The following is a 24,494-nucleotide window of genomic DNA, read 5'->3' on the forward strand; positions in this document are numbered from 1 at the left end:
ATATATATATATAACTAACAGCTGAAGCATATTGTGTATGCTCCATAGCATGTTCTGTGCTAACAATTTTACTTATGGAATCTCACTAATCTTTAACTCAAATCAATTTTCCGAGTAAGATGTGGCTATCTGTGTTCTACAGATAGGGAGGGCAAGTCTCAAAGTGCTTAGCTAAGCAGTATTTCTTCACTCGGGTTCATATAGCTGAAAAATGGAGGAGTGTTGTTCCAAAGGCAGGTGGGCCCAGCGAAGAACTGTCTTCTGCCTCTTGTTCAGCTTTTTGAATGAAAGTCATGGCCTCCATGATTACCACATGGCTTTAAATCCCAGTTCAGGGCCAGAGAGATAGCTCAGTGGACTAAGCACCTGCTTAGGCAAATGTAGGGACCAGGGTTCGATCCGCAGCATCACGCAGTGCCAGCACCTCCCTGGGGTGTGCGGAGCCGGCCACAGATATGGGCATGATGGTGCGTGCCTATAATCCCAGCACCGGCGAGGCTAAAAACTGCAGGATCACTACGAGTCTGAGCTGCATAGTGAGACCCTATACCAAATACATTAAAAATAAAATAAATCCCAGTCCATTCAAAATCACCCGCTGTGATATTTTGGGAGAATGATTAGACTACATAGAGCCTCAGTGTCTTCATTTATAAAATGTGAATAATTCATAGAAATTTTGTAAACATAATTTGAATATTAACATTAATAATGGGTGTGAGGTGTCCACCAAGATAACTGTTTCAATGAATAAGATGAGAAACCACAGGAAAGCACAGATTGAAAACAATAACCAAATCCTGCAACTTGATCCTACTTGACAAATTCACTCCTGACACTCCTGTAACAAGTCATTAGGGGCTGGAAAAGAAGGTAGTATTTCTTTGTTTGTTGGTTTTAGCCGAACTGGGGATTAAACTCAGACCCTTGTGCTTGCCGGGGAAGCACTTCTTCTATTGAGCCATCTCCCCAGCCCCAGGAAGGTAGTATTGAGTCAGCGGACTGAGTGAGGAGACTGTCCAGGGAAATTCAGGAGCCTGTCTAAGGGTTCATCTGGCTAGTGTCTGAGGACAGATCTAGGTACACACTCTGTTAAGAAATTCAATGATAAAATTAATGATTCAACAGAGTAGTCCAGGCAGTGGGCTTGGGGGAAAAGAATTTACTAATGTGTAGCTGCCAATACTCCATGCATAAGAGCTACACTATTTATGTCAACAGGATTAATTCCAAATGTTACTAGATAAAAGAGTACATATTACTACTTTCCTTGCAAGTAGCTTGCTAAAATCTTTGTCATTATGAAAAGCATTATTGGGGTTTGGAAAGAATTTTCAAAACAGATAAATGAAGGGTACTTTCAAGAAAGTATGGCCAGATGCAGACAGAAACTCCTGGCCACTTGGAGAGAAGAGGAATGAGATTTTGTTAGTGTAGAGTCAGGGATAAAATATCTCCATGGGACTGTGCTTTAAGGACCAAGAATATACCAGTGTAGCTGGTGTTCTCATTTTCAGAAATGTGCTGGCAGCAACACACACACACACACACACACACACACACAAACACACACACACACACACACAGCTGTACCTCAGAGCATCAGAATTATCTCCTAAACCTTAAAACTAACTGGTTCTGTAGGAGAAAGAGAAACAAATAATGGGACAACACGACACATGCATCTCATCACTTATACCCTCTTGGATTGCCTGGCTATGCGGTGGGGTCTGGCTCTCTGAGATCAGAAATGTTCTGAGCCCTCAGATTAACTTTGTGATCATTTACTATTGCCTCGTCTATTTGTCTGCTTCTGCCTGTCTTTCCCAATAGACTACAAATGCCATCAGAATAGAGCATCTTCAGTCATTCTCATTGTTGAGTTTCTAGTGTATGACACATAGTTGGGCATGTCATAAACTATCATTGAATGGATAATTGAATGAATGAATGAATTACATATTTAAGCATATGTAATTCATTTAATTCTTTTATTCCAGTGAATGAGAAATGTTGCGAGTTTTAAAAGTAAAAACCTAAATTTAGATATGATCTGCCTTCTCTCTGTTCCTCTTCCTCCCACTTGGAGATTATATAACTGTTTTGTCAAACGCTCTCCATTGAAGATGGAGATTGTCCTATTGGGGTAAGGCATCTTGGGTGGCTTTTGAAGAGGGAACTGACATGTGGAAGAGATCTCTGGTTTACAAAAGTAATTTCACAAAGACTAGGAAGGCTGTGAAAGGAGGAAGTCTGGATCCTCAGAAGCCAGAGAAGAAGCTTTTCCTGTGATGGACATGCGCATCCCCGCATGTCGGGACGGCTTGCAGAGTGAGAGGCTCCGAGGTGCTGCTTCACTGTGGCCAGGTACCACTGCCTCAATTTAATAATGATTACAAAATAACAGCAATAACAGTAGCAGTAATAATAACAATACTAAAACATAGCAAACATACATTGAATGTATATTCGCTGAGGGTCATTCTTCCAGGAATTCAGGGAGAAACGTGGTCCGAGTTTATCCATCTATGAGTAGCTGGCAAAACTGAAAGTGAGACTTGAGTCTTTTGATCCTAAATCCAGACCTCCTATCACCATAATAAGAAGAATCTTACAGGACAGTATCTCTAGTTTATAAATGAAAATGCATCACCTAGAAAATTCGCTTTTTAATTTTGTTTTATTATCTTTAAGTGATTTTTTTGTGCGGGATCTCACTATGCAGTTTAGACTCATAATTATCCTCCTGACTTGTGCCTTCCTAGTTCTGGGATTACAGGCATGCGCCACCATGCCTGGACTCCATCACCAGCTCAGCTCGCCCAGGGTTTGGGTCGGCATGGCATGCGGCATGAGGGATCAAATCCTGGCCCCTGCACTTACCTAAGCAAGCGCTTAGTCTATTAAGCTATATCGCTGGCCCCTATTGTTTATTTTTTAAGAAGAATAAAAATTAGAAATTAGAAATGATATGGAATTTCATTATAAAACAATAGGAAAAATCAATTTTATTTGTAAATCAGATTTCAAGATTCTAGAAAGCGGAGGGATGCCTGTCTTCTATTAATTTCTTAGACACATATATGTGAAGGTGTGTGTATGTGTGTGTGTGTGTGTGTGTGTGCATGTGTGTGTGTTTTGTATATGCACATGTGTGCATGCTTGGTGTGTCCTGGGTGACCTAGGCCTATTTGAAGCAATGTGTATTTTAAGATGGAGCCGTGGAGAGCCTCACCCCAAAGTAGTGCTGCTTGGTAGGTAACAAGGGAGCTCTGACAAAGGCGGGAGCCTTTCTTTATCCCTCTCGTCATAGGTGCAAATACCCAGCCAGAGCCCTCAGGCCTCTTCAGGACCAAGTATCTTTCCACTGGGGCAGGGGGAGGGCAGAGGAGGAGAAGGAAAGATGGAGACTGAGAGGTTGAGAGGGTGGCGCTGTGCATGGCCAGGGCTTGCTGCAGTGTTTAATGTGTCCTCAAAGCCTGTGTGCTCTCTGCTCGCTTCCCTTCTGGCTTGCCATTTTCTGGACACAGCAGTTGCTTTTTCTTGTGACACTGCATGAGGCTCCCAGAATAAAGGAGCTTAGCAGAGAAGGTGGAATCTGTGCAAGGCCTTTACATCAGGAGGGAGCCGGTTGGGATGAGGAAACAGTCGCCCTCCTTGGCTGTCCCCGCAGAGGCCCTTTGCCACAGCCCTGGGCATCCAGCTGCCCTTTCCTCCCACTCACGCGCCCTTCTCATCTCCCTCATCCCACTTGCTTTGAGGAACCTCCTTTGGAGTGTTCAGAGATAGACTCCAGCAACATCTTATTCAAGACTTGTGAAGGTGAATCCCGGAGGTCTCAGAACCAGTTTTATTTGCATGATAGATGCTATATTTGTCTCTGCCGTGTCTCTGTCTATCAGAAAAGACAGTTGGGAGTGTCCAGGCTACTCTTGGGGCTTCTAGGCCCCCAAATACAGGATCTTTGGGGACAGGTAACTCTGAGTATAGGGTGGAAGCTCTGAGACCCTTGCCAAAGCTCCAGAGCAAAGGATGGGTCCATTTTCTTTCAAGAGGGCACTGAGATTTCACTTTTCTTCAGTCCCCAAAAGTGTAGCACCATTGTACTTTATAAACACAATTATATACAGCTTTATTTTCTATTTATCCTTTCTTTTCCCTCTGCCTGCTCCCCCTGGAAGCAGCTATTTAGGCATGGAGAGGCTCAAGGAGGTTTTGATGGGGCAGAACCGAGGGAACAGTCCATGCGTCTGGACCTCCATGTTCTGCATGCACAAAATGAACAGGTGACACTGGCATCTGGGCAGTGTAAAGATCACTTTGGAGCGGCTGCCTCAGTGACAAGCAGACCATTTCAATAGAAAGAAATCCTTCCGTATCTTCCTCAATTGCAAAAATGTCCCATAGAAGTGGTGGGAAGAGGTACAGGAGACAGGATGAGAACATCGAGTGTCCCAGGCAGAGCACCCAGCTGAAGGCAGTGTGGATTAAGTGCTCAGAGGCAGGGTGGGAGTTGGCGTAGTGTCTAGAGGCCACCTGGTAAGCAGGAAGGCCTGCAGAGGCATCCGCCCAGCCAGCACCCTTACTGGACACCACCTTTTCTTATCACCTACGAGGAGTGGCAGGTTTCCTGTGAATCTTTCCCAGGGCTTCTCCTGACAACTCCCCAGCAGCTGTCTAGGATACATGACTTGGCTTCACCCCTGGACACTGATCCTCTGTTCCAAAACTCCTGGAGGCCCCACAGGAAGTTACCTGTCTACAATAAAGGACATTTTCAGTTAGCAATTATGGTTTAACTTGTTGTCCTGAGGCAGAGGTTATCTGGGGACAGGCTGAATAAGAAATTTATGGAATGCCAAATTGCACAAGGGAACACACACGTTTTTCATTCCCTAGCCCCAGCATCTGCCGCTTTCCAAAGTTGCGTGGAGATGACAGTCTCCTCCCCAGCCTTCCCTAGCACAGTGCATTCCTCAAAGCATGTGTAGCTCTCCGCAGGGATCACACCTCTGCGACTCACAGCCTGAGGATTCGTTCCTTTCTGTGTAGGCTCTACAGTGAGAAGCAATTGTTGACTATTGCAAAATGAAAAGAGGGTGCGTATGTATCAGAGCTTTGCTTCTTCTGTGTGGAAGGAAGGCCTGCCAAGGACAGTGTTGAGGCACATCACCAATGACGCCGCCTTGCGATCTTCACAGATCATGACCTTTGGATCATCAACTCCCTCAAGAACTCCCTGCACCTTCCCACTGGGCCACATGGGCAGATCCATTTCCCCTTCTGGGGAATATCTGCAGGCATTAATTTGTTGAAGTATCACTTCTCTTAAGCACCTTGCTGCTCACTTTTTTTTTTCATCTGAAGCTCTACATTTCTCCCCTTTCTTTTCAGAAATAGGATGAGATGCACATAGGCCTTATTAGCTCGGTAGCCTGCAACTTTCAACTTATGTGAGCTCTTGGCTGTCTCTTACCTGTCACTTGCCTGGTCATCCACTTGCGGCTCTACTGGTGCCTCTGCATACTGACCACTCCTCCACTGAGACTTCCCATTTCCAGCTCTGCCATGTCCTGTCTCCTTTTGAACTAGGTAGTTTCTGCAGATGCTGCAGCTCTAAAGAACAGAAATTTGTCTGAGGCTGTCTACCTAAGGAAATGAGTGTTCCATGCCTTGGCATTATGCCAAATGTGTTTGATAATTAATTGTGTGACTTTAGACAAGTAATTTGCCCTGCTAGTGCTTCAGTTTCCTTTTATAAAATAAGACTAGACCCTGAGTGACCCCTACTTATTCATTCAAGTGATTCATTCAAGTAATAAGTATTGAGCATTACTGTGTCACAGACACTGCCCTGGGAGCTGTGGACATAAGAGGGAAAAGACAGAGACATCACTCTTGGGAACCTTAAAGTCTGGTGGTACAGACTCCAATGTTTATATCTATTTATATGTTTATTATCTGTCATAATGTATTATAGTCTTGTACCTCATAATTATGTTCTAGTCAATGACAGATTAGATATAAAGTAGTAGTCCCAAAAGATTATAATGGAGTTGAAAAATGTAACCTGGTGACATTGTAACCATCTTCATGTCATCGCAGCACAACACATTACTCACGTGTTGGTGGCAGTACTGGCATAAACAAATCTAGTGCTCTGCGAAGGGCATAAAATTATGGCAATATGACTATATACAATATATAATATATGCTAATGATAATAAATCGCTGTGCTACTGGCTGATGAAGTTACTGTACTATTATATTTTTATCTAAGAGGATTTTTGTACATCCAAAAGGTTTGCTGTAAAACACTTTGCTGTATAACCCCGTAACAGACTCAGCCCAGCTCGTGTGTGCCGCATCTCTTATGTGTGTTACGAGGGCATGTGGAGTTTCTGTCCTTTGCCTTTTAAGTTTATACAAATGCATGCTACAGTATTCACACAGTGCACAATCGCCTAATCTCTCAGGACCAGTTTTCATCTCTCAGGACTTGCTGTAGTCGTTAAGTGATATACCACTGTAAAGAACCTGCCTGTATAAGAAAAAAAAAAACTATACAAATTCTTTAGAAAGTCTTGTGGTAAGGCCACATGAGCACCAAAATGTGTGCAGCTGTATGGGAAGACTGCTTGCAGGGGAGAGGCCCTGTTTCAGATGGAAAGGATCCTTGTGTGGGTCTTGAGGTAGGAGCAGAATCCCAAGAGAACCAGAGTAAGGGTGTATTTGTACTAAGCTCCAGCAGCCTGCAAACCAATGAGTTGGGGGTGATGGAAGCTTAGAGCAGCTGAAGTGGGTCAGGTGGGGGAAGCAGGGAAGAAGGCCCTACTGGACACAGAACTGGCAGTGCTACGTACCATGCTGCCCTTTTTAGGAAGTCGTCCCTTCAGAGTGCTTTCCACGTGAACGCTTACTTATGCATAAATTCCATTTTCCTAGAATGTTTCAGTGTTGTTCTACTAACAGCCTGCAACCGTGTGTACTCCTGTGGTTCCGCTCAACACCAAGTCTTTCACAGCTGATCTATGGGTGAGGGGCTGGCAGGAAGTGCATGTACGTAAATCCTAGCTGACTGTGATTGAGTTATGGTTGACTTGTGAAAAATGAGTACTCACTAGACACACAGATGTGAACTGTCCTGCTCCAGCTGAGGGAGAGGCACTATCCTAGAAGGCCAAGTGCAAAGGATCATGGCAGTTGCGGTCCAGCGTGATGAGTCACTCATGGACCATTGGTTCTAATTTCAGATGAAAAAGATTTCTATTCTGTTGGCATTATTTTTAACAATGCTCTCTCTCTCTTTTCTGGAATGGAGATCATTCTCAGCCACTCTTCCCGCTTAGTGCTCTGAAGGTGAGAAATACAGACATAAAATAATTACGATTTTCTAGTTCTATCAGACCAGACTACACTGGGAATCTGTCCCTCTGTTATACTGATTATGTTATTCCTAAAATCTGCCAGGTGGTCTCCATTTGAGATTCTTTTTCCATCTTCCAGTTATTAAGCCCCTTCAGTTCTGAAAACAGTGTTTTGAGTTCAGTCCTGCTCCCCCTGCTGGACCGATGCCACATCACTGAAGTGAAACATTTGCCAGGGTTTCTCCTTCCCCAGGACTGTCACGTTCTTTCTTTTAATTCTTGCCAGTGCTCTGCTAGAATTTTTAAAAATGTCGTGCAAAATCTAATGGTTCTTCCTCTAGCAGATTATAATAATTTTAAAGCACTGCAGATTAAATTTGGGACTTCTACTGGGTCCCCAGTCTTGGTATTAATTAACAAAGCTTTAAACGAGCCGTGATTAATTGCAAGTCCAGGAGTGCAACACAGTTTGATGAATATGTGCGGATTTCAGGGAGAACAACATTCAGATGGTTGCTGGAGGCAGGAGCCTTCGCAATAATAACCAGTTTGGTTTCAAAAAAATGTGTCTTTGCTGCACAAATTGCAGAGTGTATCATCCCTGGAGTGAGGTCTGCTGGTGACAGCACAGAAGCGGAGATCCGGAGCCATCTGCACGGTGAGAGTCTTCTAGGCCTTCTCATTTTCCTCCTTCTTTCCCCTTTTCTCTTCTTTTCTCTCCCTCCCTCCTCCCTCCCTCATTCCCTCCCTCCCTCCCTCCCTCCCTCTTTCCTTCCCTCCCTCCCTCCCTCCTTCCTTCCTTCCTTCCTTCCTTCCTTCCTTCCTCTTTTGCTTCCTTTATTCTCTATTTTCATTTTCTCTTTTTCTTTCCCTTCCTTTTCAAATGGTCAGACTTTAGGAGTAAACTAAATCCAGGCAGAAGGAGGAGCTATATATAAGATGAGGGATTTTTAAACAATAAACTATACATTGGCAATTGAACAAGTAGAGAAGTTCATCCATGATTTTTTTTAATCCCTTGCCTTCTCATAATCGTTGTAGAGATAGCTGTGTACTTGAGCTCAAGGATCTGGGAGTAAGATCCAGAACCTTGAGACGCCACAGACCACAATGATTATTTGCTCTAATGTCCGGATTTACAGGAGCGGAAACTGCAATGGAAAATCAGTCTATGTGCAATGTCGGAGGAAGGACAGGAGCAGAACCCAAGCCGGCCGGATGACTGTGGGACCGGCAAGATAAGGACCCAAGATTGGAGTCCTGGCTTCATTTCTGTCCAGCAGCTGCACTGGCTTCATGAGTGTGGCCCACGTCACGTTCAGGTCTCCGCACTTGGCTTAGTGCTCTTCAGTTTCCATTTTACAATTCTTAATTTTGTTCCTCTCTTAAAAAAAAAAAAAGAAATCTGAGACCCCTCATTTTCAGTTTCAGGGGACCCAAGAAATCATGTAGCCAGTCCCATCTAGCAGTATGGAACCTTAAACACATCCTTTAACATTCCAGAGTCTCGGTTTTCCTTGCTTGTGAAGTGGGTACCAAAGATGCCCATACTGGAAGGAGTAATTAAGGGGGGGGGATAGGGAAAACAATTTTATAAATAATAAAACACAGTGCAACTCTAAGGTAAATTTAGTGACTTTCCTGATCTTTAATGGGTCCTGCATGGGGATAATTTTTATGTAGCTTCCATGGAAATTTACAGAACTTTTTACGTCTTTGTCCACAGTGCTGACGTCCTGATATAATAATTTCATACTGCTTTAAACAGAACCCATGCACCCCAAAAAGGTTTGTTTCTTCATTCAAGTAGTGCAGCCTTCAAGGGGAAAAGAGAAAGATGGGAGGCTGATGGAGAGAGGAAACTCTCAGAAACAAGAAATAATCACATAATGGGGGAAAGCTCCAGAACAAGGTCACATTGAGAGAGATTTAAGGGCAGCGGTTCATCGCAGTTTTTCTGCTAGGTGCTCAGGCATGAAGTTCAGAAACATCAAAACCTCTAGCTGTACTTTTATACACTCAGTCCTACCTGGTGTGAGAAGGTCACCTCGGACAGAAAAGGATGGCGTGAGTATACATGCGGTCGTATTGTGCATCTCCTTCCTTTGCCTTTTCCCACCTCAGGGCCGCATTGCTCAGAGGCGACAGTCACCAATCAGGAATGCTTAGGGTGAGAGCCTGAAGGGGGGAGAATGGAGCTAGGCCCTGGAGGCCAGCCTGTGCTTCCAGAGGCACGGCTGGGTGTCTCCTCACACAGATACTGCCTGCCCCAGGGCAAGAGAATAGTGTACAAACTCTATGAGAATCTTCTAGAATGGCAGGGCAGGGCTGCCACATGTTACTGTATTTCAGTGCCAGTGGGTCAGTGCGCATAAAATGTGGACTTCACCCATTCCAGGCTGGTCTGTCACCATCAGTGCTTTTGTACAGACATCATACTGATGAGTTGGAAAAGAGAGACACTTTACAAGATTTGTCTGAAAACTGTGCCTTGGGTTTGTTGTTGTCCTCCTGCCTCAGCTTTGCAGGAGCTGAGATTACAGGCGGGCACCATCTCAACTGCCTGAAACCTTTCTTCATATCGAGAAAGCCACTTCTTGTTGTGATTCTTCCTCCCTGCTTATACACACAGAGTAACCACCCTGCATGCCCTCAGTGCACAGGAAATTCAGTTTGCTTTGTATTTCCACGGTGATGCCTAAATTACTACCTTTTCAATCTCTGATAGTCTGTGCAGCCTGCTTATTGGTTTAGAACTCATGAAAAACAGAAGCAAATTCTGTGAAAATGTGAATGCCAGGACAGCATATTAAATGATCAAAAGAAAAGGGTAAAAAAAGGAGGATCAGATGAGTCTATTATGGAGAGGCTCTTTGAGAAAGATGTGAAAGTCATGAAAGACTCAAAAGGATGTGGTTAGTAATTCCAGATGTAGAAACTTTAGTTGTCTAAAGCGTGGCTGTAGCCAGCCAGCCTTAGGAACATTGTGTGATGAGGCATGACAGAAGGAGAGACAGGTTCTCAGACACAGGCCACCGTGCCTACCACCCGCTGCCCTGCAGTCCTCTTGTGCCTCTTGCAATAGCAGCGTTAGTGGTGCTGTCTGTCGTTTCCCCAGTGAGATTAGCAGGCCTGGCCTGGCCTGGCCCAGCAGGGATGAAAGGGACCCGAGTTCCAAGGGACTCTGCTCTTCAAAAACACCTAGTGACAAACTGCCCTCAGAGGATGGACATGGGGGAATGGTAGAGAAGACTGAATTATTCTGATTTACCTTCTCCTGTTAATCGGGTCTCTTCACAACCACAGGAGGCTTTCATGAGGGAAATCAGCTTATTTCTGTCCTTTCATATGGATTGTAGTTTTTGACATCTCCTTCCATATTCCTTATGTATCCTCAAAGCAATACTCTAGAGGCAAGACCTGCTTCTGGAAGGGGCGAGGCTCAGAATCTTAAAGGCATGATGAGTTTAGAGAGAGAAACAAATTCTTCCCTGACCCCAAGATCATGTCCGCTTCTTTCCTGGCCCCTGTGAACAGGCCTCGGATACAGAGGCTCATCAGATTCATTATCTCCTAACGCTGTGTCCTCTGAGTCTGGCTCTACCAGGAAGATAGCTGATCTGTGCCTCTCAAAGACTCACACAACCCTATCCCTTGGGCCACATGGTCATTTCAAGCTGCCCCCACATTGGGGGGATAACTCAGTGACTAGAACTAACTCCATTTACAAGGATGGGGGATTTATAGCTCCACAGCTTACTGGGGCATCCGTTTCTGGAAAATAAACATACTTGACAATGATTTCTCTGTCCTGGTTGAATGTTCTATATTGGTGTGTTATCTTGATAGATACGGTAGCCTATTACCACCTTTAACATATGGGTGTGATCTTCAACTTTAGTCTTGATCACAGAGGTACAAGGCAGAATTTTACTTAAAAATGGTCTTGCTTAAAGCATCCACCTACTCTTGACTTTTCATATTTTCTCAGTACTATCTATTTTTTGTTTCTTCTTGTTTCCATCTATGATTCTTTTGCACTTAAGTTTCAATAATTAATTGGGTTAGAGAAAAAAGAGACAATTAGCAATTGATTCCCAATCTCAAAGCTCATAAAAGCAATTAGAAGGTCCTTGAGCTATATTTTTTATTTAAACATGAAAAGTAAGCACATTTTTGGGGAAAAGATAACTATTATGCCCACATGTTTTCTTTTTCTTGAAATTAAATCAATCAAATGTGGCAGTTCAGGTTATCTGACGCAAAGCCACAGCTGTGACTGACTTCCACACCACCGCTATGTCTTTTTCCATAATACTTTGATCTCTTAATGTATTAAGAGATGGTATCTACTTATTTATAGTGTTTATAGTATTGCGCTGGTCTTTCTACTCACAAATGGAAATAGTGGGAATAAGAGATTTTAAAATGTTCTGCTCCTTGTCCCAATCCATGCCTCTGAAACAGTATAAGAAATGATGCAACTTTCATGACACAAAACAATGAGTGACAGGTGTTTACAGAAAGTGTCAGTTTAAGCCAGTTACTTGGTGTGGATTTCCAACTGTGTTCCACACCTTGTTCTCAGCTGAGAGCAGATCCATTGAGATGGACCAGTGGGACTCTGCAAATCTTCCTACCTATCTAGATTAACTGTGTTGGGTGACATTGTCCAGGAAGGCTGCTTATGAAGATGGCCACATGCCAGAGGAAGAGACAGGCTGAGTAATTTCGACTGTTTCACTTTCTCCATGGGTGATACCTTAGGTGAGGTGTGTATGTCCCCTGAAACTCAGCTTCTTCATTTCTAGCAAATCACAATATTAATCCATGTCTTCAGGAAGCTAAGATGAAATAGTACATACAGCAAGCATCTGGCTTGTTGATTGTCTTCTAATAAACATTCAATAAATGTTAATTTCTCTTTTCTTACTTTGATGAGCAATAAAACCAAGCGATGAACAAGCTATAAAGTAATGGATTTTCATAGCAACAGCTCCTATGGGATAAGTACTATTTCTCTGGTGAGTTCTTGACAATTTCTTATTTCTGAGTACTTAAAGAAATAACATTGTCACTAAAATTTACCTTTGAGGCCATTAAAAATCTTATCAGGGCAACTAGAAAATTGATTATTAAATGACTCTAGTCATTATTCACATTATTTGCATGGTGTCCCCTTTTTCAGTGAGGTAATAAAAGCTACCTGTGTTTCCAATTGTGCCTTATGACATGTTTTGTGCACAAGTATTTGGCATATTTTGCTCACATATTGTGTAATGAATGCTACATTTTTGTTACATTTTATGCACTGCTCTTCACCAAGGGAAGTTCCTTTTTATCCCAATACATTCAACCCCTTGGCCTTGTCGCTATCCCCACAGAGATTGGGTGATGTTCATGCAGTGCAGACAGAGGCGGCTGCCCCTCTGCACCTTGGCAGAGCCTGTTCTCTGGAGTCACTCCTTCCATTTTTCTAAGGAAGCTCATTGGGAGCCGATGCCAAAGGACTGTCAGTGTATCTGGGCATCTTCCCAAGTCTTAAACACAACTGGAAAAACATAGGCTCTTTGGGGGTACAACTGGCGAGAGGACACTAAGTGAACTGCTTGGGCACTGATGACTAAACGAGGCCTTTTGGACCCAGTGTGAGTGTGAAAAGAGAACTGGGGAACAAACTAGCCTGATACCAACCCAGATTTCCTTGGGTATTGTCCCATTTTCAACACAATCACCCAAGAGCTGAAGAACTCATGGGCTCGGCTCTAGGCTTATTGAATAAAACTTCTGTATTTACACAAATAGAAAAGGAAATGATCTCATAATATACATCTCACAATGGCTATGAGAAAAGATGGTATATGTTTTCATGATCAAGAAATGATAGATGTTTGAGGCAATAGGTGTGCCAAACATTCTGAATTGATTATTACACAATGTATACATGTACTGAAACATCATGTATCCCATAAATATGTAGTTATCATGTGTCAATTAAAAACAAAATCAGATTAAAGAAAGCCACAGTGACAAGAATAACAACAAAATGTCCTCAACAACCAATCCGCACTACTAACAGTAGAATCACTCAATTGTTATCCACCTTCACTTGACCAGAGGTATTACAACAACAGTGTCTTGTAGAATTGCTTCCTCTGGATCTATAGTACATTTCTAATTAGATGGAAAACGGGGTGCTTTGCACATTCTTGTCTGTCTTTGTAGGCTGCCTTTTCATTCTCTGGTGAACTCTCATTATTATCATAGGTCTCTGCTTGTCTCCAATCTTTTATGCGAAGCCTTTCCCAGCTGCCCTGGAGAGAACAAAGGACTCTCTCCATCACAGTTTCATTTGTATTTCTGCACTTTTCAAAATATTTGCAATTATTTGTTTGCCTGTGTTTCTCCTCACTAAACAGCCAGCACTTCAAAGGGAGAGATGGCATGATTTTCATTCTTATGTCTCCTCCAGCATCTAGCACCATAGTTAGCGTCAATTCGTACTATTTAAATGGATGAATTGCCGAATGATTGAGTTTTTGGGTGAATGTCTAATTAATTAGGGAAATAATTATTTTTCCTAGGAGGAAAGAGCTCCAAGGGAAGTACAGGGTTGGTATTTCTACTGTAGCTGTTTATCTGGCTGCGCCTGTCTTCATCCGCCCACGCACAGGCAGAGCACCAAGTGGTAGGCACGGAGAATAGCAGGGTCAGAAGAAGTTACGCCAATCCCAAATCAGAAAATTTGCCTTCTGTCTGTGAGCTAGAGCTGGTTACCTGGGGAACCAGATTTATCTCTGAGTCCTCAATACAGTACATCTCAATGAGGGCACTTTTAATAACCAATTGATTTGTAATTGCCTGTATAAATTATGTATCTCGTGTCCAGCTCTGGTGCATTGAGTGAATTATGGAGAAAACCTCCTCTCAAGACTATTGTGTGACTGCCATGATGCAATTGTAGGGTTCTTCAGAGAGTTTTAAAGGGGCCCAATTCACTTACTTCAGGCTTTTCAGGCATTCTTTGAAGGGAAGATGAAAAAGGAAAAATAGTCACTGGAATCTGCACTCATAGAACAGGAAGCAGAAATGGAGAGCCGTTGAATTTCAGCTTTGAAAGGCCCCAGAGGTCACCCAGTCCTAATTCCTCGCTGAAGGCTTAATTACCCAAAACAAGACACAGAAGGGCACATTTGGCCTTGTTGAATAACTTCAGCAGTGTGTGGCAGGGTTGTGGAGTGGAAGAAACAGGTCTTAGACAAATAGAGTTCGATTATTATGTGATACAAATAGGAGAGTTATTTTTTTCTGTGATTTTTTATGAAGTGCAAAAGATGGTGCTTATTCCATTGGTTTCCATGATTATTAAGTTAAAAAAAAGTGTAAAATGAGGCTAGCATTTGGAAAACTACAAATTCACAATAGTTTGTATCTCCTTCTCCCAACTGTAACTTGTGCAGCTCTTCTCTTGTTCTTCTTCTGGGATTGGGGTCCTTGGGAAGGGTGACAGTGGCTTCTTGAAAAGGAAGACTGAGCATGGATGTGTCCTTCTCCACCAAGGAAGAAAGGAAGCAAGACCTTCCAGCTTCAAGTGAATGGGAGACAGAAGAGGAATGCATGTGGGAAGCATGATGCTCCATATTTGTATCTCTACTTCATGGAAAGCCCTGGGAGGTAGTCAGGCCAGTTCAGAGGTGAGCTGGAGACCAGAGGAGGAGTGGCTACCTTGTGTGCAGTCTGGGAGCACGCATGCGCCCCATCCCATAATTTTATCTCATGCTCACAGAGGACGTTAGAGAGTAAAAGTAGAAAAGTAACTCATTGGGATAAAGAGAACACTTGAATCCATCTTCCTCAGGTTCTGTCTTTGTAGAAAGCTGAATGCTCGGAAAGAAAAGCGGAAGTGGCTCATTTCAGGGTCCTGAGGACTGTCGAGGAGATGCCACATCCAGCTGGGAGGTGTTCCTCGCATCACTCCATTGCCTGATGTTTAGTTTAGATTCCAGGCAAAATGTAGAATGTGGTCAAAGCTTGATAGGACCGTCCATAACAGGAAAAGAACGTGCCCGGTCAGCAACCAAGACTGAGCCAGGAAGACAAGACATGAAATCACTACTCAGACTCTTTTAAATAGGAGCCCTCCAGGGTGACTAGTGCACTTTATGGGGGCTGCACACATAACACGTTGTGGCCTGGACTGCAGGTGCCTTGGGTAGAACTTCTAAGCATAGGAGATCTCCTTAATGAAGTAAAACCATCTACTTCTTACTGACTCAAAGGAGCATCACAAGGGACAATCACTCTGTATCCCTTGGACATATGCTCCATTCTATTAATGCAGGGAAGACACATTGTTTGATTAATCTCTTGGTGTGTGACATTATGTTAATTGGTGTAAAAAGAAAGTTCCATAAGGCCCATCCACACTCTGCAACAACCCGGAAATCAATAGTGCTGCAGACGCTGATGGGTAGAGATCATGGGGAAAACTGAAACAGAGCAAACATGGATTGAGGATGTCCAACTGCAAACTGGAGATGCATTTGTCAAATAAAACCATCATGTGTAATAAGGTAGAGGGCCAGTGTGTATCAGGGAAATGGATGTTGAGGGCCTGAAGGAGAAGGACAGCGTAGAGACCAAAAGCACGTGATTAGGGAACAAACTGAAGCCATCGTTTGCTGTCTGTGGGAACCTGAGAAATACACTTAACCTCACTAAGCTTCAGTTTTCTCATGTAGGAACAGGACTATTTTTAAGACGTCATGGGTTGTTTTTGTAGTCTAAATGGAAATCTGTCCAAATCTTGAACAGGGCAATCCTGGGGAACTGCTGAGTATTGTGTTGCTCGTCCAACTATTGTTTTTCCTTAGACTTTTGTGGGCTTGGTATAAAGCCCATCAGCTCCTCCTTGATCCATCAGATACAAAAGACAGTCAAAGGAAGCCTATGTTTCCTTCTAGGTTTCTTCGAGGAAGACAAGCTGGAAAAACATCTCCATAGACTTGGGGCCAGGACACACTCAGTTCGTAGACATTTAGCACGAGGGTCAAGCACAGCCTGACCAGAACTGTGGTTTTATGGGAAACCCTTGACCTTACACATAGGGTAGGGCTGTGAATCCTTTTCAGATCTGTAACTTTGTCTCCTTATCCACAACCTCCACAGGAATGGGGAACCTTAATGTTCTATACAAGTTATCCTTTTTTTTTTTTTTTTTTGATGATACTGAGGATTGAACTCAGGACCTTGTGCTTGCCAGGCAAGCACTTATTCTACTGAGCTATCTCCACAGCCCTAATCTTCCTTTGTTTGAAATAATGTTTTCTGACTTATTTCTATTCTCTTTAAACAGGATTCCTAGATACCATGATACCAAGAATTAGTAACAGGGATAATTTACTATGTCATATTTCAATACATTAATAATCTAATTTCATACTTAGTTAGTTTGAAAGGAAACTAAATTCAGTTTTGCCTTAATTACAGTCATTCTAGCTCTCAGATATTCATGCTTTATCTTAATTATAAAGGATTTTAATCTGAATAAACAGGTAATGACATGGACTCTTGCTCTTTCATACTTGAGGTCAAAACATACTTCTTTTTTAAAATGTACTTGGTATAGGGTCTCGCTATGCGGCTCACACTCAGTCATCCTCCTGTTTGCAGCCTCCCCAGAGCTGGGATTATAGGCATGCAACACTACTCCTGGACTTGGTGGCCCACTCAGCACACCCAGGGCATGGCCAGCACGGCATGTGGTGCCTGGTATCAAACCTGGGCCCCCGCACTTGCCTAAGCAGGAACTTAATCTGCTGAGCTAGCTCGCTGGTGTCATTCTTTCTTATTGAATGGCTCTAACAGGTGAATCACTCACTGGGCAAAGAATCCTCTTCACAATGAAGTTTATTCAGAAGCCCTTTTTATTCACTTGTTCACTTGCTGAGACATTGACTGTGACCTGTAGTACACAATGAGGATCATCTGAAATTACAAAATGAGTGCAGATATTTGAGCAAGAGGTGCCCAAGTGAGTGGAGAGGTCCCTGTGAAACTGAATTCAGAGAATTGGAAATGGAGCTGGTAAATCACTTAGAAGATGAAAGAGCTGATCAGGAACTCCCTGGCTCTGTCTTTCTCAATTAATTATAGTTTTACACGAATTCTTGGCTGCCAAAGTCCTGAAGGACTAAGAACTAAAATGTAGTAATACAGAGGCTAGTTGGAATCTTTTCTCCCTTGTCCTTATACTATCTGAATGGATAGTTATGAATATTCATAGCTTATTTTAACTGAGTGCTTATTATTTGCAGAGATTTTGCACATAGTATTTCTAATTCCCATAAAATTTCTTCGAAGCAGATCTTATTAGTCCCATTTTGCAGACAAAGAAACTGAAAGCCATAATGATTAACACACATGCTTTGCAGTTGCATATCTGATGAGGCACAAAGTTAAAATTCAAAACTAAACATTGCCTTTCTCTTAGTTTTCAAGTTGGCCTAAATCTCCCTAAAGCCAGATCCCCAGCAGGAATCAGTTTATAGAGCTCTCTGAGAGGAGCCCTTGACACCTTGTAGGGGCCTGTGCTGGTGAGTGGAGGCGGGGATAGGCACAGGCTGCCGAATATTTGCTCAACAGCCCCTGCCGCACATGATGTCAGCTCCCCTGCACCCAAGCTATGCTGGGGCGGCAGGGCTCCTAAGCTACAGCTGAGGCCTGGGGGAGCTATCTCCACAGCCAGCTTCTGGGTACAGAGGACAACCTGCCTGGACCATGGGAGGGAAGATGTTGTTCGGAGCAAGATGGCTAACGTTTTTGTGTAAAAGACCAGGTGACAAACATGACTTTGTGGGCTGCACTGCCATGGCCTCTAAAATCTGCCACTTTAGAGACAATAGGCATAGGCATTATAGTTGTTTTTTTTTAGTTGTGTTGCAGTAAAGCTTTATATGTAAACATTGAAAATTGAACTTCATGCAATTTCTATGTGTCACAAAGCTTTTCTTCCTGTAAGCTCTCCAACTCCCCACTTCTTTAAATGGAAATCATTCTTATCTCACCACAATTTATTTAGCAGATGGTGGGCCAGATTTGGCCCCAGGCTACAGTTTGCTGACCCCTGCTTTAGAGTCAAATGGCTTTTTAATCGCTAATTTATACTAACAGTTAATTATTTTCGGGGCTTCTTTTATACCACGGGCTATGCTGTGCAGTTGATTTTTTCTTTCTGGGTTAAGATCTTTAAAGTTTAATTATAAAATAATTCCTAGATATAAAAGTATATACTTAACATATATAAAAGATATAATTTGTAATAGTGTAATGAGCAAATGTGCAAGCAACATCAATTCAAGAAGAATGAATTGTGCATACCTTTATGGCCCTTGATCTCCTCTTGCTGTGCTCCATCTCAAAAAGGAGGTAAATTTTGTATCTATGGCATTGTGTTTACTTTTATGGTATAATATAACTCAAGTGCAGAAAAATAACCATATGCATAGTTTAATGCATAATTATACAACCAGTACGTATTTCTCTACCAGGAAAGTTAATAAAAATAAAACAACGCCCACACTCTTCCCATAGTGCTTCTCAATGAATACAGTCTCATTCTTTTCAAATTAGAGATTCTTCTCTTCTGTTACCCTGTTGGAATCATATTACTCTACCTGCATCTGCAACCACTGAAAAGCCTCTCTCTCTCTCTCTCTCTCTCTCTCTCTCTCTCTCTCTCTCTCTCTCTGTATTATTTTTTTCAGAGAATCATGCTATATGCATTATTTCCAGCCTGATTGCTCCTGTGGACTTCGTGGTATCCTAAGGCATTTTGCTATGTGGCAATTTGGCGCTGTCTTACCGTGGTCTGGCAGTATTTTGTGGTGATGTGAGTTTGCACTTCCCCACTGTTGATGAGATTGAGCCCTTCTGCGTATGTTTACTATCATCTACATTTCTGGGTTTGTGACGTTCCAATGTGTGTATTTGAATTATTTCAGTTCATATTTTCTATATTTCTTTTTTCTGGACATGTGTGCTGTCCATTGTGTAAGACAGATTTTGTGGTCATGAAAAGGGGTGCAGAAACGTCTGGACATGCAGGAGGCAGGAGCAGCACGAAAGAAAGGGGAAGCACAAAACGATCAGGATGTGACCTGCCCGAGTCCTGCATCCCAAGAAATATCTTCAGTATGTCTTGCTAACATGCAGCAATAAAGGTTAGGAGAAGCCAAATAAGTAAATAAATAAATTTAAAGAGATTCTTGTGTTTTTGTATTGCTTTTTTTGCGGTGTCTTTTAATGCTACAATGTAATTTCTTATTGATACTATTTTCTTTTTAATCAATAAGTCCTTTTCCTGCTTGAGACAATGAAGATTTCTCTTACGTTGCCAATTAAACATTCCTAATTTTAATTTTTTATTAAATTCTTTAATTTTGGTGAATGTCTTTTGCTTCTGATTTGAGATAATCTTCAGGCCCTTCTTTTTCCTTCTTTCCTTCCTCTCTCCCTTCCTCCATTTCTGTTTTCCTTCCTTTCTTTGAAACTTCCAGTAGCCTTACAAGTTTCTATTCCAAAGTGTATCCTTAATGATTTAAGATGGCAACTCTGTAAGAAAGTAGCTTGTTGCTGGGCTACTTTTCTGGACATTTTTCTTTGCTCCACTGCTCTATTTTTGTCTTTATAATATCTACGCTCTTGCTCTTTTAATTACTATGACTTTAAAATAAACCTTCCTATCTAATAGAACTATGGGTTTTAGACTGAGAAAAGAGTAAAAATGGTACTGATGACCAAAGCCAGAAAACTGGCCCCTTTCAACTATTCACTTACGAAAAATAAGTATTTTTCTATTTATTTATGTATGATTATAATTTCCCTAATAAAGCTTTATAATTTTGTCTATAGTATTTTCTACATAATTTCTCACATATAGATTATTGAATCACATTTTTGCATCTTAAATTATACGTTTAAATTTCACATTCAAATTCATATATAATAAGGCTATAATTATTTCTTCATATTAACTTAATATTTAGCAATTTGATTGTACCTCTAAAGTGTTGTATTATACACTTAGATGCATAGTGTATTTTCTATGAGCATATTCATTTCATTATCAAAGAATGAAAAACTAGCTCTTCCTGATCTGCCCTTACATGATTTTTGCACTATGTTTTAAGTCATTAGTTACACTTCCTGTAATGTGTGACATACAAATAGTGACAATTGAATTTTTAACTTCTTTTCTACTATCAAGGAGAAACATTTTTATAAACTTCGAAGATTGTTGACGATACTTCCTGCATTCTGGAATTCAGACGTGCAATCTCTCTTTGCTATGAACTCCCATTTTAGCAGGCTGCCCGTGTGAATTTGATGGAATTCAGCTTCTCGATTTAGTCCATCAAGGACTGTGATGCTCACTTACTCTTTATTGAGATACAGTTCACATACTACAGAGTTCATTTATTTAAAGTGTGCACTCCAATGATTTTAGTGTACAAAGAAAAAGCTGTCCAACTATCACCCCAATCTAATTATAGGACACTTTCAATTCCTCCAAAAGAAACCTTGCACACAATAGCAATCATTACATACACATGCCCACCTATCTCCTTTCCTGGGCAACTGCTGGGCTACTTCCTTCATGAATCTGTCAATGGAGACATATCATATAAAGGGAATCATACAACGTGTGGAGTTTTATAACTAGCAGGTTTTGATTAGCATAATGTTTTCAAAATTTGTCCATGCCGTGGGATGTTACCACCACTTCATTTGTTTTTATTAGAGAACATTTGGGTTATAAATCCATAAGCTGATGAGTATATATTTTTTCCACTTTTGTTTATTATGGAATATTTTGCTGCAACATCTGGATACATAGCTTATTTGATGTGTATGCTTTTATTTCTCCTGGGGATATACTTAAGAGTCAGATCATGTGGTTACTCTGTTTACCATTATGAAAAACTGCCAACACAGTTTTCAAAGTGGCTGTACCATTTTACATTTCCAATAGCAATACATGAAAATTCTGATTTTTTCATATCTTTACAGACACGTGTTTTTGCCTGTCTTCTGAAATATGGTCTCCCAGTGGGTATGAAGGAAGAGGTATCTTACTGAGGGTTTAATTTCCATTTGCCTAATGAGCTCCTAAACTTGACCCTTGTTTCGTGCACTTATGGGCCATTTGTTTATCTTCTTTGGATATGACTGGGCAAATTACACATTTTGAAATTAGATCTTTTGGGTTTCCATTACAAGAGTTCTTTACATATACTGGACCAAAGACCCTTATAAGATATATAACTTAGAAATATACTTTTGAAAGTCTCTGGTTTGCCCTTTTGTTTTGTCGAGGATATTTTGCAGAGTAAGTCTTAATTTTCATGTAACCCAATTTGTCTATTTTTTTCTTTTGTTGTTGTATTTTGGCACACTAAAAAGTCATCAGACCGAAGGTTACTAAGACTTATGCTTACATTTCATTACAATACCTTGTATGTTTTAACTCTTAATTTGATCCTTTATATCTATTCTAGGTTAAGTTTATATATATTATGAGTTAGGAGTCCATCTCTTTATCTGTTTGTGCATATCCAATTTACCCAGCAGCAATGAGCAAGGAGATTGCTCTTTCTCCTCTGAATTATTCTACATCGTTGTGGAAAATTAATTGGCCACACATTGAAGGATGTATTTCTGTATTCTCAAATTGTTCTAATTGATCTGCAATTCTATCTTTATACTAGTTGTCACCACACTGTCTGATTGATGTAGTTTAATCATAAATTTTGAAATTCAAAAGATGAGTCCTTAAACTGTTCTTTTACAAGGACTATCTGGGTGTTCAGGGTCCCTTGTACTGTCACATAAATTTTGAGATCAGTCAATTTCTGCAGAGAAAGGAAGATAGCATTTAAGAGTGCTTACAATGGATCTATTGATTATTTTGGAGATTACCATGTAACCTATGAATATGGGATACCTTTTCATTTATTGAGATCTTTCTCAAATTCTTTTGATAATGTTTTACAGTTTTTAAAGTATGGATTTTAGGATTTTGGTATGTGTAAGTATGTTAGTTATTAAGTTTCATAGTATTAAATTTATTTCTCAAATCTTCACTTTATTTTTTAGTTCTAATGAATTTTTTAGTACATTAATTTAGATAGTCTATGTATAAGATTATGTCATTTGATAATGTCTAGCTGACTTCCTTTCTCTGGACTGGACACTGCCTGTTTCTCCTGCCTGCCCGCCCTAGCTAGAACTTCCAGTCTGCTGGTGATTACAGGCAACAATCACACAACGAGTAATCTCTTGTGAGGCACATTTCAATTAGTGTATTATTTTTAAAGAGCAGGAGAAATCATTCATAAGTAATTTTACTGTAACTGTAGCTTAACTTAAACCTGTCATTTTACTTTTTGTTGTAAATATAAGCCATGTAAAAGAATCTGTTTTATTCTTCTTATCTTCCATACGTCTATCCAGTATTTGCTGGATATTTTGTAATTCCACACTTTATTTAATGATTTAAATTTATTTTTAGAACTATTTTCTTAATGATTGCTCTCATGTATCTATAATGCTTTCTCAATTATCATAATTTCAAAGTTAGACTTAATTGTTCTGTATAGTTCCATTTCTCCCCTACGTTTTTCTACATTATTGTTATACATCAAGTCTACCTACATTACAAATACAGTACTTCCTTGTGATTATTTCTTTTTACAGACCTGTCTTTTAAGAAGACTGAACAAGGAAATGAAAACAAATAGAAATCTGTAAAAATAATTTTATAACAGTATTCTTTTCTTAAAAATTTGCTCATTCTCATTGTTTCTTCCCTTGGATTTAACTATTTCAATATAATTTTGTTTCCATTTACCATCTTGGTGCTGTTGTACTGAACATGTAATATTTATACGTTTTATAAGAATACAGAATAAAAAATTGTTTCTAAATTAGCCAAAGGTGGGAAGAAAAAGAAATGGGCAATTACATTGTTGTGAGTAATTACATACATAATTATATATTTGCTGGAACATTTTGTTGTAACACAAACATTTAAATTCCCGTTTGGCATCATTTTGATTTCAATGTGAGGGTTTTTATTTATTTTTTGTAATCTAGGTTGGTATAAATAGTTCTTTCCCTTTTAGCTTATCTGGGAGTTTTTTATTATTTCATTTTAAATTTACATAAAAAGTACATATTTGTGGAATATCATGTGATGTTTCAATAGGTATAATCATTATTTATTGCTTTTCAGGAAGTCATAGCTATCATCTTAATCCTTTATCTCTTCTATAAGATAAAAGCATTCAATAAAACTTTTCTTCTAGCTTTTAAACCATGTAGTATATAACCTTTATGTATAATCACCCTACTGTGAAATAAAACACAGGAAAAGGCTTTTCCTGTCTCACTATAACTAAGTATTCAGTGGCCAACCTAGTCCACGTCGCCACAGCCCATCACTGTTCTCCTCAGCCTCTTGAAATTACCATGCTACCACCAATTTGTGTATTAGCTTTTTCACATTACATATATCAGTGAGATTCCATGATGATTTTCCTTCTGTATCCACATTTTTTTCATTTAACATAATGACCTCTAGTTCCATCCATTTTGCTGTAAATGATAGGATTCCATCCTTTTTATGGATGAATAATAACTTTTTGTGCATCTAAGCCACATTTTCTTTGTTCATAAATAGATGCACAATTATGTTGGTTCTATTTCTTAGCTGGTGGGAGTAACAGGTATGATAGACAGTGGAGTCTAGATACACCTTTAACAAACTGATCTTGTTTATTTATTTTTTTTGGGGGGGATCGGGAATTGAACTCAGGCCCTTGCACTTGCCAGGAAAGCATTTATTCTACTGAGCCATCTTTCCGGCCCCCAAACACACTGATCTTGCTTCTTTTGAGTATCAATACTTAGCAGTGACATTGGCTGGATCAAGTGGATGTTCATCATTCTTGGTAGTTTTTATCTATCACCTCTTCCATTGTTCTCTCTCTCTCTCTCTCTCTCTCTCTCTCTCTCTCTCTCTCTCTCTCTGTCTGTCTGTCTTCTATTACTACTGACAATTCCATA

This window comes from Octodon degus, unplaced genomic scaffold (assembly GCF_000260255.1).
Source record: "Octodon degus isolate 3935 unplaced genomic scaffold, OctDeg1.0 scaffold00136, whole genome shotgun sequence".
Classification (NCBI taxonomy): Eukaryota; Metazoa; Chordata; class Mammalia; order Rodentia; family Octodontidae; genus Octodon; species Octodon degus.